This window comes from Euprymna scolopes, chromosome 16 (genome assembly GCF_053919585.1).
Source record: "Euprymna scolopes isolate OS-2025 chromosome 16, ASM5391958v1, whole genome shotgun sequence".
Classification (NCBI taxonomy): Eukaryota; Metazoa; Mollusca; class Cephalopoda; order Sepiida; family Sepiolidae; genus Euprymna; species Euprymna scolopes.
Window position 1 is genome coordinate 85,018,858 of NC_136497.1, and position 7,002 is coordinate 85,025,859.

A 7,002-nucleotide genomic window follows, 5' to 3' on the forward strand; every position below is an offset into this window, starting at 1 on the left:
AGAGAGAACAAAAAGCCAGGTATTATTAATAATGGAAACAGATGAAAGCACTCGCTGATGGCCAAGATTGCCTTTTTGACATCTGTTGTCCAAGTTGCTGGATTATTAAATAGATAAGTATACACTATTTTAATACCATTTCAGGATGACATCACAGTTGATGAAGATCTGGAATACACAGATTAGTAGAACTAAGTAAACGGAATAGTCACATAACATAGGTTGGTTGTTTTTGTTTTACGGCATATCAACTCTTTTCAGGTTATTTCATGCCGAATCCAGTGATTTTGAAGAAAAAGTTTTTAATAGAATATATATTTTTAAGTCGATTTCTATTTAACCCATAGTTGAGACCCCAACAGGTACTACCACTCCGGGTCAGAGTGGACCTGGAAGCAATGGGAATTAAGGAGTGACTCCAAACTCCCCAAAGCCCGCAAGCTGGAGCTTCGCAATCGGATATAGTTTAAGGTTATATCCAGGACCATAGCATAACATAACAAAACATAACAAAACAATAACAAAACATAACAAAACATAACATAACAAAACAAAACATAACATAATAAAACATAATATAAGATAACAAAGCATAGCATAACAAAACAAAACATAACATAACAAAACATAACAAAACTTAACATATCATAACAAAGCATAACACAACATAACATAACAAAACGTTACATAACAAAACATAACATAACAAAACATAGCAAGTATAGTTATTTTACATATTTCTCTCCCAAGTCGTTGGCACATCCTCCAATGGATGAGTCAAGGACTGATTGATGACTGCCAATGTACGTAGGTGAACACACAGAAATTTCGCACTGTCTGGTCGAGAAATAGTGAAAGAGAAAGAAACAAAAACACATCATGTGCCTTCACTGGGTAGACTGCTCTCTAGCTCAGGGATTATTCTGCACCAACTGTTTGAACATAGTCTTTCAGTCATAGCGACTTCATTTTCTTTCGATTTGAGCGCATTGGTGTCACAATTCTGCTGGTGTACAGGTGTTTTTGGCTTCCGTTGATTTGGGGTTGTCGAGGTCGACGGGATCATTGGTGATGATGATACGCGATGCTTGCTGTGGTGATAGGGAGGTCGTTGGCTGGTCTTTGACGTCATTGCTAGGTACAAGAACTGACATCTCTTGGGATCATGCGCGTTGGTGTAGTGGCAACAAGGACATTCATCATTAGGTAGCACAATATCATATGGTTGTTTGGTTGTTGTAGTAGAGCAGTGACCAGACGTATAAATGGCTTGGGTTGATGGTTTTTGCCGAAACATCAGGTTGCTATCGATCATGGGAGCGTAGACAGCGACAAACTTTCGGAGAAATTTTCTGTTTCGGAGAATCACCCTACTCGATCCATCAATGCGTACCACGTACTGATCAAACTCGCGCACTTCGGCCACTTGACTATTTGAGTGGTCGGGGGCCAGTTTGGTTTGGAATTCTGACCAAATCCCCCATAACCAGACTTGGTAGATGTTTTGTTTGTTCAGCAAGTACCTCGGCAGACTTCATATGTCTGTTTCTCAGGGGTTCCTCTGTGACAACAATGTGTTGCTCCATGTTTCATGTGGTCTGTAACGGCCAGTTAGAATGGGTGTGAAGTTCTTCATGGACCTACCGAAGATGAACATTGCAGGAGATATTTTGGTATCCTTGTCCGGAGTGTTCCTGCATTGCAGTATTGAACTCTGAAATGCATCAATGTTGAGTTCTCTATCTGATCCAATATTATCAGCGAGCTGTCGTTTGACGGTTTTCATGCCAATATCGGTCCTGCAATTGCCATGTGGGAAAGCTATGGATGATAGGTGATGACGTACACTCCAGTTTTGTAGGAACTGCCTGGTGGCGGATACTGTGAACTCAGGTCCTCCGTCAAAAGACAGCTCGTTTGGTATACCAAATGTGACGAATGTTCGATGGAGAGAGTGTATTAGACTAGATGCCCCACAAGATGTCAACATCATTGGGGTTCTTGGCATGCGAGTTTCTTGCATTAGTGTCTAAAGCACTTACAGCATAATTTTTGTTGTATGTCACCTCACCAATTGTGGCAAAGTCCTTTATAGTCAGTTCTTTCGACGGTTTTCTTTTTCTTTTTCATTTCGATACTTTTTTGTGACCAAGAGCGGAGATCCGCTTGAAATATAAAAAATAATGATGATAATATTAAATACAAAAGGTAACATCGTTTTTCATGCTTCAAAAAACCCTCATAACCTTTAAATCACTATCCTAGAAGCATAAGTGGATTTTAACATTATATATATATATATATATATATATATATATATATATATATATATATATATATATATATATATATTGTACGTTGGTTGTTGCTTACAGACATTTTCAATGGTTCCTGGTCAGATTATATTGAAAAAATAATTATTTTATAAAATAAACCGTTTATTTTTTTTTCTTTCTGATTAGGCGAAGTACTTATTGATATATAAGATGGTAACAAATCAATATTAAAAAGTGAAGCAATCATGTCGTATGCCAAGTTGTGTCTGCCTTTGATTTAAGTTGTTTTTTTTATCTTTGTTTACAAATTTCTTTTTGTAAAAAGACCTATAATTAAAACCAATTCGTACTCATTCTTGCATAGAACACTAATCTCTTTATATCCCTATTTATCCTCAAGTGTGCATCCAACGGATAAAATAATACTTAGTTCGCTGCACCTATACTACATTTAAGCTAGATCGGTCCTATATTTTTCGAAAAACTTTTAGAGCAAACCTGGTATTATGGTGATTAATCTCTATTAATTTCTTAGTGTGTATGGAACTGATGCCATAATACTTGGCTTATAAGAAAGATCCGTGTCAAATTTCAGCCTGATCATCCCAATAGTTTCCAAGGAAGTTTCTATTAAAAAAAGGGGGATACTGTGATGACTAATCTCGATTAATTCGTATTAAGCTCACTCTGTTCAAAATTACTGTTCGGGGACCCACATATTTGAAGAGATGTATTTGGAGGGTCCTTGAATATTGTTTCAGTTTATGAGGTAGCCTCTTTTCTTCTCACATTCATCCCCAAACAAGCACACCGCCACTTGGACGTAAGGGGCTACTCTTTGGGATCATGCTTAGGGAAGATGAAAAAGATGTTGGTTTACGTTACATCTCAACTTCTCCATATCAGTAAAGTCAGGTAAGCAGGTAGCAGGGAGGGAATTTCAAAGTCAAAGTCTATGGAAGGAACTATAAGAGTAGAAGTCGTTCTGGCATCAAAGGACCTCAAAAATTGAAAGAGTTTGATTTTGTCGGGGATATATACGTCGCGAGGGCACAAGTGCAATAAGTTCATCAGAGCACATTCCATTAAAATACTTGTAAAACTGGTGCAGGGGTGCAACACTGCGGCGATGGGGCAGGGATTGGAGCTTAGTTGACAAAGCGGGACATATTAGATTAGATACTCTACTTTTGACCCTATTAAAGAAGGAGACTGGCGGTAGAGTCACCAGCCCAGATGTGGCAACAATACTCCATGCTAGTGGCTTTTTAGAGGTACAGGATACTCTCGCTTATGAGTAATCTAGTTGGGAAGGCTTCTTGTAATTGTTAAAGGAGAGCAGCTTCGTCTTACTAGGATTAAATGTTGCTATCCATTTTCGATCCCATTCCACTACGATCTGGAAGTCATTTTCTAAGGATTCTGCAATTGTCATAAATTTGTGTACATCCGTGTTTCACTTGTTCATGTTATAGAACGTTGTATCATGAGTAAATACACCCATCTCGAACACAAGATAATCATGGCGGACCTTAATGGATATCAGGAATAATGGTGGTCCAAGGATCGACTCCTGAGACACTCCCACATAATGGTTATGCTGCTTGAATATACGTCTTTCAATGACAACCTGGATGGTTCTATTTTCTAAGAAGGACCTAATTATATTTAGTATTCATCCAGTTATACCATACAATTTAATTTTCATTAACAGACCTTCATGGCAGACTTTGCCAAAGACCTTGGATATATCAAGGGCTACAGCCCTGGCTGCATTATGTATTTTTCTAGTTCTTTATGTGTGGGTGTGTGTGTGTGTGTGTGTGTGTGTGTGTGTGTGTGTGTGTGTGTGTGTGTGTGTGTCATTCACACAGACTTCTATACTAACTAGTTCTCTCCTACCGTCTTTCCTTTTCACGTAGAGTCGGTTATGATTGTTATTATTTACGTAAAGTCGATTATCATTGTATTATTATTATTAGTTTGAGTTGTAAGATTTATCATTATTGTTATTATTTAGTATTAAATAATTCATTATGAAATTGTTATTTATGTTATTACGATTATTCTTATTATTCTTATTATGTTTAGTAGTAGTAGTAGTAGTAGTAGTAGTAGTAGTAGTAGTAGTAGTAGTAGTAACTTTCCTGGAAATAGATAAGATAGAATTGTTTCCTTACAAACATCTAGTTCAGGTTATCCTCTTAGTTTGAGAAGAAAAAAAATCATTTCTTTGCCGTTTATAAATCAATTGTTATTTTTTTTATTATTTTCGTATTAACTAATAATATTCTTATTTGATATTTTTCTGTATTTTTCAACAATTATATCATTTTTTCATTTTTTTTTTTCGTTTTGATTTTCTCTAAATGCAAAAATCTTGGCGTTGAAGTGAAGAAATCAAAACTCCATTTTGATTTTGATAGAGATTTCCCTTTTAATCGTTCACTTTTTTTATATATACGTATGCATGTATATAGATATAAAGATATAGATATAGATATATACACATATATACATATATATGCATATATATACATATATATGCACATATACATACATATATATATACATGTACACATATATATACATATATATATACATATATACATACATATACATATATACATCTGTACATATATACATATGTATACATATACATATATACATACATATATATACATATACATGTATACAAACATATAGATATATATACGTATATATATATATATGTACATGAATATATATACATATAGGCATATATATTCACATACATATATATACGAATATATACATGCATATACGTACATATATATGCATACATATATATATACATATATATATACCTACATGTATATGCATATATACATACATATACACATATATACATATATGTATATACATATATATACATGCATGTATATACATATATATACGTATGTACACACACACACACACACACACACACACACATATATATATATATATATATATATATATATATATATATATATATATATATACGATGATTTTTTTTTATAAAAGTAATTTATCACTCACCTTTTGCATTTTTTTAGTATCTAACTTCGGTTACTGTTGCTGGCATTACCACCACCCAAATTTGAAAGTTGCTGCGTAAGGTGGGATGTCAATTGACGATGAGGTTGGGGAAGGTTTTAAGCATTAAAAAAAAAAAGAAAACATGAATAAAAGAAAGGAAATGAAATGGAAAATTGGTGATTCTATCTTTAGAATTTTTCTGCTTTTCAGTTCTGTATCTACACTATAACGTATGTACGCGTGCGCGCACACACACACACACACACACACATATATATATATAATTGATTTTATTATTTTACACATATAATATAAAATAATATGTTACGGATGTATTTTTATTGTTTATTTAAACAATGCCCGATACGTATGTGGAACTTACTAGTAGTGTGAAAATATTTTTATGGCGAGTAAGCTACACAGAAATGTTAATGTTCTTTTTCATTTGGGCGTCGGATTCAGCCAGTGGGATCCCTGTTTTAAAATCTTGCTCGAAGTAATCACACCGATGAACTTTACAACGACGAAACACGTAACTCTGGACAATTATTTTTATTGATGTAAAAAAGAGGGAAGTATCACGCCAGTTAAAGGGAACAATGTTAGCACTTAGGTAATGCTTTTCCTGTAAAAAATAAATAAAAAGATAATTTAATATGTTCAGTTGTCAATATCTTAAAAATAACAACAATAAAATCATTTAAATGCGACATGTTTTTTTCCTCTTTTTCTTACAGTTGTAAGAGCATCAGACTAAGTCATTGGGGTTTTAGTTTTAAATCTTGCGAGATTCAGTCATGCTGATAAGCTGTCAATTGGAAAATTATCGACTTGATGGTTGTTGGTTCGGTCCCTGACTTGGGATAAGTGCTGGTCTAGCTATACTGATATGTGATCAGGTGTGATATAGCGATACATTCTGTCAGTGGATAACTGTAAAATCCCCCCACTTCGATTCTCGAGTTGAGCACTCTTATCAATCATTTCATCTACTACTGCTTTAGCGTACTACATGCTTAAACAAATTGGGAGCATTGAAGGAGTAGAAGTCAATGCCCCTGTGGCCTGATGGTTAGAGCTTCTGACTATCAGCTTTTTGTTGGTTTGTTCTCGGGCTCGGTATAGGTGCTGGTCTAACTGAAGAGCTGTGAGAGAACCAAACAGTCTGTCTGTGGACGCTGATGCTGTTTATATAAGAAATGGAGATTAGGCGTTTAGACAATGTTTGAACATTTCTAATTCATATGCCCATTTTATATTAAAAAGTAATGGTTATGAGCGCCGACAATAGCCTCGGTGGTTGAGTGTCAAACCTGGCTTGAGGTAGTTGCTATTCAAGCCGTACTGAAGATCTTGGGTTGAGCATATTGGGAAGTGATAAATAAACTACCACTAGAGTACTAAGCGATGCTCTTTGGGTAAACAAATGGAGTTTAGGCGTTTGGACAATGTTTGAACATTGTTAATTTTCATATCTATCTTAGCAGCAGCCAAATAGCATAGCGGTTAAGAGCGCCGAGTGTCAAATTTTAAACCTGGTTTGAGGTGGTTGCTAGTCTAGCCATACTTAAGAGCTGTGATACAGCGAAATAGTCTGTCTGTGGATAAGTATGTTTGGTTAGCAAGATAGTTCTTGTGGAATATTTAATTTTGATTTCAAATGTGT